At 47.4% G+C, this 10,725-nt stretch overlaps 1 long non-coding RNA gene across 1 annotated transcript; it reads right to left on the bottom strand.

Moving 5' to 3' along the window:
• Positions 1-7,511: 7,511 nt before the first annotated feature.
• Positions 7,512-10,371, bottom strand: LOC138917555 (uncharacterized). The gene is made up of 2 exons (XR_011425738.1): positions 10,260-10,371; positions 7,512-9,144 (listed from the first exon to the last, which is right to left on the bottom strand). It is a non-coding gene; the product is annotated as an uncharacterized lncRNA (long non-coding RNA).
• Positions 10,372-10,725: the final 354 nt, after the last annotated feature.

Below are 10,725 nucleotides of genomic sequence, written 5' to 3'. Positions count from 1 at the left end.
ATCATCCACCTCACTGGGCCAGCCGGAAACATGGCATCATCCTTGCCTCCTTCTTTTCTCTCATCCCTACATCCAATTAATGAGCTAGTCCTATTGATTCTTACTATCTCTCAGCTAAATTCACTTCTCCCCACCCCTACTACTGGTACCTTGCTTTGAGGCATCACTTCTAACCTGGATTACTACCACAAGTTCTTCACTGCTATTCTTGCTTCCAATTGCTGTCCATGGAGTGTTATTTTGAAAACACAAATATTATTCACCTTAAAACTCAGAAAGTTCCCCCACTACCACCACCACCACCACCACCAGGATAAGATCCAGGTTCCTTCATGTAACTACAAGGCCCCTCGTGATCTGGCTCTCTGCTCACCTTTCCAGCCTTATCTCCTGCTACCCTCCCCTTGTCCTCTTAGCCTTTAGCCTCGTGGAACCACTAGCAGTTCCCAGATAAGGACTTTGGATATTTGTACATGCTGGTACATATACCCTGCATTCCTTTCCCACCCTTTCACCCTTTCACCTGAAAATTCATCCCTAAAAACTAGCTCAGTTATCACCTCCTCTAAAAAGTCCTTCTTCCTTGATGTGATAGATGACAAAACTGGCCTGAATTCCTCACCCCTGTATCCTCACTCTTTGTAAGGTGGCTTAACAGCTCTTCCAGTTAAGGGATAGAATCTATTCCCCCACCTTTTGATTCTGAGTTTGGCCACGTGGCTTACTTTGGCCAACGAAGTTTCAATAGTTGCCACACAAAGAGAGGTTTTAAAAATCACTCATATTTTCTTTTTCTGCTCTGCCTTCACTATAAGGACCTGCCCAGACTAGCCTGCTGCGGGATGAGGTATGAGGAGCAGAGCAGACCCAATGAGCCAAGGTTGTCATTGACCAAGCAAGAGCCAGAGCCCGTCCACACCCATATATGTGACACAGCCCAGCCAAGACCAGCAGAGCCAACTAACTGCCCTGCAGCTGACCACAGATATTTGAGTGAACCCAACTGAGACCAGAAGAACCAACCAGCTAACCCAAAGACTCATGAGCTAAATGAGTGCTTAAGCCACTGAGTTTTGGGGTGATTTGTTCTGCAGAATTATTTTGGTAATGGATACACCTGACCTCCAGACCAAGTTAGGTGCCCTTCCTCTGTGTTCTCGTGTCAAGTTTGATCCACCCCTGTCACAGCTCAGCAGGCGTCCCACTATATTGAAGCTGTTTGGTTACCGTCTGTCTTTCCTACTAGCACACAAGGTCCCTGAGATCAGGGTCTGTGTCTAATTCACCCTCAACCTTGTGCTTGGCATAGGAGCTGGCACACAGAAGACCCTCAATAAACATCTGATAAATAAATAAATTCTAGCAAAACGATTATGATTTTATTTTTTTCATCTCACTATGGTTGGATTGGCAGTTGCAACTTACAAGTGCTTTTGTTTATCATTCAGAACAACTAAGCTCTCCTCCCACTCCCTCAATCCCCAAAAGAAAGAGATCAGGTGATGAATCTAGGTACAAGGAATAGTTTGCACAACAACAGGGAATGGCACACACAAAGACATGGAGTTGGGAGTGAGTCTGCCAAATAAATGTGTTTAATAGCGTAGAGCTTCATGAGAATCAACTGTTCCCACAGCTGAGAGTTACTCTCAACTCAGCTGCTCATTAGTGGTTTTACCCTGGAGGTATTAACTCACCTTTCCAAACCTCAGTTTTGTCATCTTTAAAATGGGAAGAGTAGTACCAACCTTGTGGGACTGTTGTATGGAAGGACCTCCCATGCCACTAGGCTGGCAGGGAAACAAGGAGGCTGGGAAAAGAGGATGTCAGCAGCAATTATGACAATCATTTACCACATGAGCCCCCTTGGGATTCTGATAACCCTGGGAGGGGTGAGGACCCCAATAATGCCTGAGATGGAATTTCCTGTCAGTCCTGGGGCTTCAGGCTCAGAATTAAGTTGATTTATAGAAAGTCAAGGCAGCAGTATTTCTTCCATTCACACAAGTTTATAGGCTACTGAAGTTCATGCCAGCCAGACTAGATCCAGTCACTTGAAGTCCTAAATCTGGGCACAGGGAGTTGATGAATGCCCAGTGTCTTCAAGTTCCCACCATGTGGTCCTGCTTCAACCCCGGGTTCTAGTTATCTTTCAACATAAACTTTTGGGGTAGACTTGGGAAACCCCAACTGTAAGTCTCAGTTTCTCTATCAGTAAAATGAGGCTGCTCAACAAGATGAACCCTACAAACCCTTCTAGTAAAATAACCTGTAGCTGGTCCTAGGGACTGGCTCACTTGATGCCCTCTTCCACCCGACTCCAGTGTGCAGAAGCTGGAAAGCTAAAATCTATGTTTTCCAGACTCCCATTCAGCTGGGGTTCAGATGTGATTTAAGTTCCGCCAACTAGATGTATGTGCACAAGACTTTGATTTGGAGCTGAATCCAGGAGACAGGGCAGAGCGAGGGACATGCATTTCACCAGTGGATGGTAGCAGAGAGAACATGGTTCTAGAGTCAGTGGCCATGGTGGCAGTTTCCTGATTTCACAGCTCTGTTGGAGGCCCAGTAGTGTCCTGTCATTTGCAGAGCTGTCTTCCTGGAAGCTTGCCCTAAATTCTGTCTATCCAGCTCACCCAACAATTATATGAACTATTTAGTAATAATCCTCTAACAATAACAACAAAAATAGTAATAAACACTGTCGGTCTATTTCTTAATAAACACTTTTCTATTTAAACTAACTAGAGTGGATTGTGTGGTCCGCAACTAGGAGCTCTGACCCATATGGAGGAGGAGGAAGGGAAGAAGCAGAAACAGGAGGGAAGGAGGAAAATAAGCAAAACAGGAACAGCAACCAAGACGGTGGGTTATTTTCTCTTTTCAGATTTCTTAAAAGTGTGGTAAACCCAAAGAAAGATGTCATAGCATACTACATTTTTTAAAATGTGTCTAATATCCAATTTTTTCAAAGAAAAGACAAATACACATGTATCCATATAAATAGTAAACATTTTAAGGAACATAAACTAAATGTTAGCAGCTGTTATTTCTAGACAATAGAATCATAAGAGATTACTTTTTTTACTATTTTTAATTGTTCTATAACGAGCATGGATGATAATAATGGATACGTCTCATTTCCTCTGGACCTCACTCTTATTCTCTAATCTTGGCTGGTAACAAGTTTATCCATTAGATACCCATTAGACTCATTAGTCCTTGCAAATGGATGCTAGGCTGAATATGCACATTATCTCTGTAAAATGTCCCTACTTTTACAGGAAAGAAAACTGAGGCTGAGAGAGATGGAATAGCTGATCCAACTGAACTCCTTTTACTGTGTTACCCCTCCCAGGTCCCAAGTGCCAGTAAAACCACTAGTGACACTGGTTTTGGAGCCAGAGTCTGGTTTCTAATCCTGTTGATCATTTAACAGTTGTGTAGCCACAGGAGCTTCTTAACTTCCGTGAGTCTGTTTCTTTCCTCTGAAAATTGGTTATAATAATAGTGCCTATCTTGGGGAGTGGTGTGAGGATCCAGTGAGACATTGCAGGTGAAAAGCTTAGAACACTGCTTGGCAAATCATGCTTAATAAATATTAGCTACTACCCCTACTATTATTATTATTATCCGATTGTAATAGGATTCTACTACACATATTTCTTTAATTCTGAGAGTCATAAGGGCAAGGGCTTTTCTCCTGGGACATATTAAACCCTGCTGATTCTGAGTTCTGCAAGAGTGGAGATGCTGGCCTAATCATCTTTGTATTCTCAGCATCCAGCATAGTGGATGCTAATTGGAATGAATGAGTAGGTAGCTGGATAGGTGGATGGAAGGATGGACGGAGACAAATAGATGGGTGAGAGGTAAATGAGTGCATTACTGATGGATGGATGTGGGGAGGCAGGACCTTAAGTGACTTAGTATGTCAAATGCCTGGATGGGAAGGTAGATGTTGAGTGGAGGAGCAGAAAGGTGGATGAATGATGGAATGGATGGATGCGTGGGTGAATGGATGGATGGAAAGATGGGTGAATGGATCTGTGGGTGGGTGGATGGATGCATGCATGCATGGATGGCGGAATGGATGGATGTGTGGGTAGATGAGCGGATGGGTGGATAAATGGATGGGTGGGTGGGAGGGAGAGAGACTTTCAGTGACTTAGTAGGGAATGCCTGGAAGGATGGGAAGGCTGGTGATGGGGCAGGTGACTGGATGGCTGATAATAGATCGACAGAAGCACAGATGGCTGCTTCCTGGTTTTACCCCTCGTCCATCATCACAGCCCACCCTTCCTTGGTTCCAAGGCTCCAAAGTCACGCAGACTGACCCTGCCAGGGCGCCCCCGAGAAGTGAGCGTCCTTGGCGAACTCCCTAGCGCCCCGAAGCTCCGAGAACCCGTGGGCGGGCGGTGGCGCTGTCATCAGCCGGGCAGCGGGGAGGGGAGCCGGCCGGGGTCGCCTCCCCCGCACGCGGCCCCGCGCCCCGCTCGTCTGCATTGACGTCGGCGGCGGCGGCTGCCGGGCTCTCGGGAGCCGCGCTGAGGGATGATGCACAGCCAGCGCGGCTGCTAAAAAAAGGGCGGTGACTCACCGCCGGCCGCGGAAACTTCCGCCGGCGCGGGCGGCGCAGAGGCGGTGCTGCGGCGGCGCCCGGGGTGCGGGGCTGCGGCCAGGTGTGTCTCGAAAGCAAAACGGCGAGGACCGTGGCTCGGGGTCGAGCGGGAGCCTGGGAGGCCCCAGAGACCGCGGTGACTCCGGCGCCTCGGCCACCAGGCCTAGGTTCCACCGCTCCGAGCTCAGATTCAGCCCTTACAGGGATGAAAAGCTCCGGGCGGCAGGTGGCTCGTACTCTGCTCGCCTATCCAGCTTAAGCGCTCTATGGATCCTAATTCACTTAAACCTCAAAACAGCCCTTAAGGAAGGTAACATGATTATCCCCCTTTGCAGATCGGGATACTAAGGCCAGAGAGGGAGAGGGACTTGCCAGAGGTGACACAGCTGGTACAACCAAGTCTCTCAATATATTCAATAAAACTGAATGCGTGCTGGTGACATGGAGACGCATGAGAGCGGTCCACGCTGCCAGAGCGCACCACGGATTGGTGCTCTTTCCCGGCTGTCTCCAGAAGTGTTTACCTCGGGCGACTCAGTTCCACCCCTTTCCTCCCCACAAACGTTGCTGAGCCCTACTCTGTGCAGAGCAGGGTGGCAGAGGGGACAGTATGAGAGTTACAAAGGTGACTAAGGCAGCCTCTACACATTCACTTATTCATCCACCAAGTACTTGCTAAGCACCTGCTATGTGCCAGGTTAGCAAGGTAACCCTGACTGGCTCCAAGACCGGGAAACGGGTGAGAAGTGCTACCTTACGGCACTAGAAGGACACAACACAGAGAGGCAGTCAAGGAAGGGTTCTGATGGAAGCAACCTTGACGCCACGGCCCCAGGGGAAAATTAGAAGTCAGGCTTTTGGAGAGAAGGTGAGAAGAGAGCTTCAGTCAGAGAGAACAGCATGTGCCTAGGTCCAGAAGTGTGAGAGCTCACGTGGGTTTGAAGAATGGAAAGCATTCGGTACTCCTGCAACAATGAGAGCAAAGGAGGAAGAGTGGTGAGAAACTGGAGGTGGGAGCTAGGTCAGGAAGGGACACTTGCTAAGGACTTGGGCCTTAGCCAGAGGGCAAGTGAGCTAAGAAGTCAGCACACAGCTAGCTGTATGCGCAAGAAGCAAAGTAAAATCAGTTCTGTTTGTACCAAAGAAGGCGGAACGATTGCCATGCTGGTGGGAATGGGACGCCAGGGAAGGCTTCATGGTGGAGGAGGTGGTCAGGCTGGGCCATGTTCTGTTGAAGGGAAAGGGGAGAGAGAAGGAGGAACAGTCTGGCGGTGGCATGGATGGTGTAGAACCTCAACCAGGGTCTTCACAGACCCTCTTGAAATGGAGATGTTCACGTGACCGGGGCTAACGCCTCTTCATTCTTCTAGGGCCTGGAATGTGGATGAAGTGGCCCACCGTGAGCAGCAGGGGAACAGAAGACACAGCCCTGATCCTTAAGAGGCTACCATTCATTGCTGCTGACAACTGGAAAACAGATCCCTTAATTCTTCAACAATATGTATTGAGCACCTACTTTGTGGCAGGTTCTATGAGAGGCACTAGAAATCCATTAGAGAACAAAAACAGACATGGTGTTCACCCTCATGGAGACTAATTCTGGAAGGGAAAATATTAATGGGGGAAAAAAAAGACCCAGGCACAAGCACGTGGTGCTATGAGAAGGCAGGAAAGGGTTGCTTTATTCTGGAGAACCCAGACAAGAATCCTTAATGATGTGACAATTGAGCCAGGATCTGAAGGACGAGAAGTGGGTAACAAGGCAGAAATGGGAGGGAAGAATGTTCTAGGCAGCGGGACCAGTATGTGCAAACCCCTCTGAGGGAAAGAAAGTCGGAGGGACTGGGGTAGAGAATGAGAGGGAGCTTGGGACAAAATGAGGCTGGTTAGCAGGGTCTTGTAAACCATCTTAATAACTGGGCATTGCATCCTCGGAACAATGGAAGTTGTTAAGTGTATATAACCGGAGGAAAATTGTGGGCAACATACTCCGAGTGCTATGGGTATGCAAAGAACCAGAGAGGAAACAAGACTCACCATTTATTGACCTCGCTCCATATTCATTTCACCTCACTTAATTTTGACAACAACTCTGTAAGGTTCTAACCTCCACTGTCATGGAGAGAAACCTGAGGCTCAGAGAAGTTAAATGATTTGCCCATGTCCGCAGCTTGTTCAGTAGAAGAAACCAAGATCCGGACAACAGTGTCTGTAATCCCATGATCCTTCTAATGAGGATGATTAACCTCCCGGAAGGTAGGGCTGGAAATTAGTGGAAAGTAGGATTTGGACAGCCAGAAAGGAGGTGAAGAGGCTTTCCCCAGAAGATCAAGAAGTCATCAGCAATATGGAGATGAGACTAAGAAATGGCCCAAGAGAGAAGTGGTGCAGGAGCTGCCCACATATACTCTACCGCAGAAAAACAGACTGGAAGGAAATATGCAAAGAGCTTGCTCTCAGAGGCTTATCTCTGAGGGTTATGAGTAATTTTTGCTTGCCTGTGTTTTCTTAATTTTCCATAATGAATAGGTGTTTCTTGTATAAATAGGGGAAACAGCAGCTGTTCTATGTTGATGGGATCATGTAAGCTTTTTCAGTTGTTGCAGGCTGTATCTACATCTTATTTATTTTTTCATCCTCGTGGAGCCCAGCACAATGGCTGGCACACAGTAGGTGCTCCATAAAAATAAATTCAAGGATGAAATAGTGGGAAACAGGGGTTAAGGATGGTAGAAAGCCAAATCTGGCATTTTCTTGTGAAACAGAGTCTGGGTCCACGCGTCCAAAGTCAGTTAGTCTTGAAACAAACCCTTGGAACTGTGGATTCACCTGCAGTCACCCCATAGCACCTAGTGACCATACCCTCACCAACAAATTCACAGCCAACAAATTCCTTGGCAAGTTTTAATTGAGCTCTTTTAATGTGTCCAGCCCCGCAGAGGCTCCATGGGGGAGCAGACACAAGAGCAGTATCAACCAAGGCCCCTCGCCAGAGCAAATATTTTGGTGTTGAATGATTTGGCTGCCTCCAAGCAGGCGAGACCTGAGAACACTCGCTCAGAAGGCTGCCTCTCCTAACCAAATGGCACAGCATACTATGATGTGATAATATTAGGTTCTTAATCTTGGAAACACTGGCATCTGTTTCAGCGGAAGTTCCCTCCCAGATGGTGCATCCCACGGTTTTCGTCGTCTGGAACAGTGTGAGGTTTCTTCAATGGCTTTAAGCTTCCCAAGCATCCCCCACACAATGGCAGCCTGTTAATTAGGTGGTCCCTTTGTGATTTCATTTGATAAATATCAGATGAGAAGGGTTTATTGAGTTGTGAAGGGAAAAGCAAGGCAAAGCAACAGGGAGGAGCTCCTGCAGGCAGAAGGGTCTTGGTGTGGGCGTCATCTGGTGGGCGTCAGGGAATCAGGGACAGCTTTGGATGCGCAGAAAGGAGAAGGCTGGTATTCACACAAAGATGCCACCTCTACCTAGTGGATGCCCAGCCAGACGCAAATGGTCTGTGAGGCGCCTGGTGGTGAACATGCCTTGGCCATCGCCATCTACAGAGGTAGCCAGGGAGGTGGAAGTCTTCCAGTTCTTTCTGAGTTGGGTGACTCGAGCCACTCGCGGCTGTGTAGCTGTCAGTCACACTGCCAGGCGCTGTTTTGACTCCAGTCGTCAAGATTTGGCAAGTGCAGCTCCAAAAAAGGTATCCGCTTTGGAAGCAGTGTTCTGTGTTCTTGGAGCAGCAGATGACTGGTGACAACATACAATTAAATATAAATGCTTGGGCCTGTGAACTTGACTTGGAGGGTTGGTGAAGTTTCAGGTCTGACTTGTTAAACTTGGCCTTCTCTAAAGCCCGGGCAACTTTCTCCAAAACCAGCACTCCAGGGAATCAGGCCTAAAGATAAGTGGCATCTTCGGTTGGGCCAGGATCTGCGTCAGCCACCCTCCTGGCTCCGGGCAGAAATACATCAGCCCCGGGCGAGAGAAAAGGCTCTGCCATATCTGATGACTTCTTTGTCTTTCCTGCTGGTTCAATCTTAGTTCAACTGTCTATGCAACGAATATCTACGAGGCATCTTCTAGAAGGAAGGCACCTATCTGGGGATCTAGTTACCGGGCTGGTGTGCTCCTACCCTGGAGAGCTCACCATCCAGTGGGCTCAGGATTCCGGGAACCACTAGGAGGCAGAGGCTGTGGCTTTTATCTTGACTCTCCCAACACCTAGCACAGTGCCTGCTGAATGGGAGGTGCTCAATAAATGTTTGCTGAATGACTACACGAATGAATGCTTTTTCCTACCCCTTCCTGTAGTTAAAACTGTTCTATATCTTTTTTCACTTTCTCCCCCTGCTGTCGTTAGTGCTTCTTCTTCTGGCTTTGGTGGCTACAGAGAACAGCTGTTTCTCCCCGTCTGCACCCTTACACTTCATATACTTGGAAGTTGTTAATAATTCACCTTTAAGCCTTTACTCCTCCAGCTCCCTCCAGTCTTCCCCTGGTGTTGGCATCTGCTCTTCGTCACCTGTAATAAGAGAAATAACTTGTTTTGGCATCTAATGTTCCTTCACAGCCTGCAAAATGTTTTCACTTGTTAAAGTAAAGTATAATTTCAAGGATTATGGGAAAGTCCCTAACAAACCCCAAGGCTGCACTCACCCAGACACCACCCCGACCCCAACCCCCTAAACTTAAAGTCCAACAGCGGCACATGTGAACTTTTGTTCTACCATTAAAACAAGATTTAGAGAACACCTCCCCTAAAACAGGCATCACACTGACATTCGCATTTTTCACTCTGTAGTTTAAATTACACTGTTTAAACACAGCCCCTGTACTGAAGGTGGTTTACAACACAGAGGAAAGAAAGCTGGAAAACCATGGGAAAGTCCAGAAGAGTTGCCCCAGGCCAGACCTGCCCAGCAACAAATCTTTGACTGTAGCATCGTGGTTTACCAATTACTAACATCTTTTGATGATGATGATGATGACGATGATGATGATGACTACTATTATTATTTGTGTGTTTCTACTATCTAAACACTAGTCCCCCAGTTTCTGCTTCCTTCGTGAAGTGTAAGCGTGGCCGTCAATTACTTTTTCACAGCTATCCACAAACGAGGCTGATCCTTTGTCTTTACTCGTTTTAATTGTCAACAGATGTTCTCTTAAAATATTCACAAGCTGTATCAAAGGGAAAGGTTTTGATGGCTAATAATTTAAATAGAACTGGGACTAAGAGGAAAGAAATTCTTTGGGGTAACAAGCACAAGACAGCATTGTGGTCCAATGGAGACACTTCCTTGACTGTCTTATAACCATTTTCTTCTCCTTTCCAGGGATGGGAGATCCTCGGTCACAATGTCCTTCTGGAGGACATTGTGAAAACTGCTTAGCTCTTTGTCACATGTTCCAAGGATGAGCCAGTAGCATCCTTGACTCTGAGCACTTCTCTCCCACTACGGGAGGTTACCCCACTTGTTCTTCACTGTTGCAGCCACTGCCGGACCCTAGGGTGGTTGTCTCATTTCACACTGGCTCCCCCTGTAGAAGAAAGTGGATAAGAGGCTTTCTCACTGGTCAGGTGCTCCTGCCTCCTGTCCATTACCCAGTCTATTCGCCTGGCGTCTGATCTCCTACCTTCCGAATTTGGTATATTTCTTGACTCCTCACCCATGGTCTGTTTGGACTTCTCTCCTCCACATGCTTCTGTGATACGTACTGCTCTTTTGTCTGATGTCCCCCGGCTTCCTTTCTGGTCTCCATGAGCCATGATGATCACAGCCCCTGCAGAACAAACACAGAGGTTAGAAAGCCTTACTTCCTGATTTGCCCTTGAGATGACAGACTGTAGCAGTCTGGCTGCAAATTGCTGGACAAGAAATGGGTCACAACCTGCCACAAACAGGGTCTTACTCCTCCTGGCTATTCCAGTCCACGGCCTAAGCACCTCCTCACATGACCACAGCTACACGCGGACACTTCTGTTTGTCCTGACTGGCCTTTCTGGTAAGATGGAAGACATTGAATGGCAAGTGCCAAATTCGTATAAGAACTGGGATGTTCAACAGGAGACATAATTTCTTCCAGAATCATGGAAGAGAAT

The sequence above is a fragment of the Equus caballus genome, chromosome 14 (assembly GCF_041296265.1).
Source record: "Equus caballus isolate H_3958 breed thoroughbred chromosome 14, TB-T2T, whole genome shotgun sequence".
Taxonomy (NCBI): Eukaryota; Metazoa; Chordata; class Mammalia; order Perissodactyla; family Equidae; genus Equus; species Equus caballus.
This window is presented reverse-complemented; position numbering and strand designations above follow the sequence as displayed.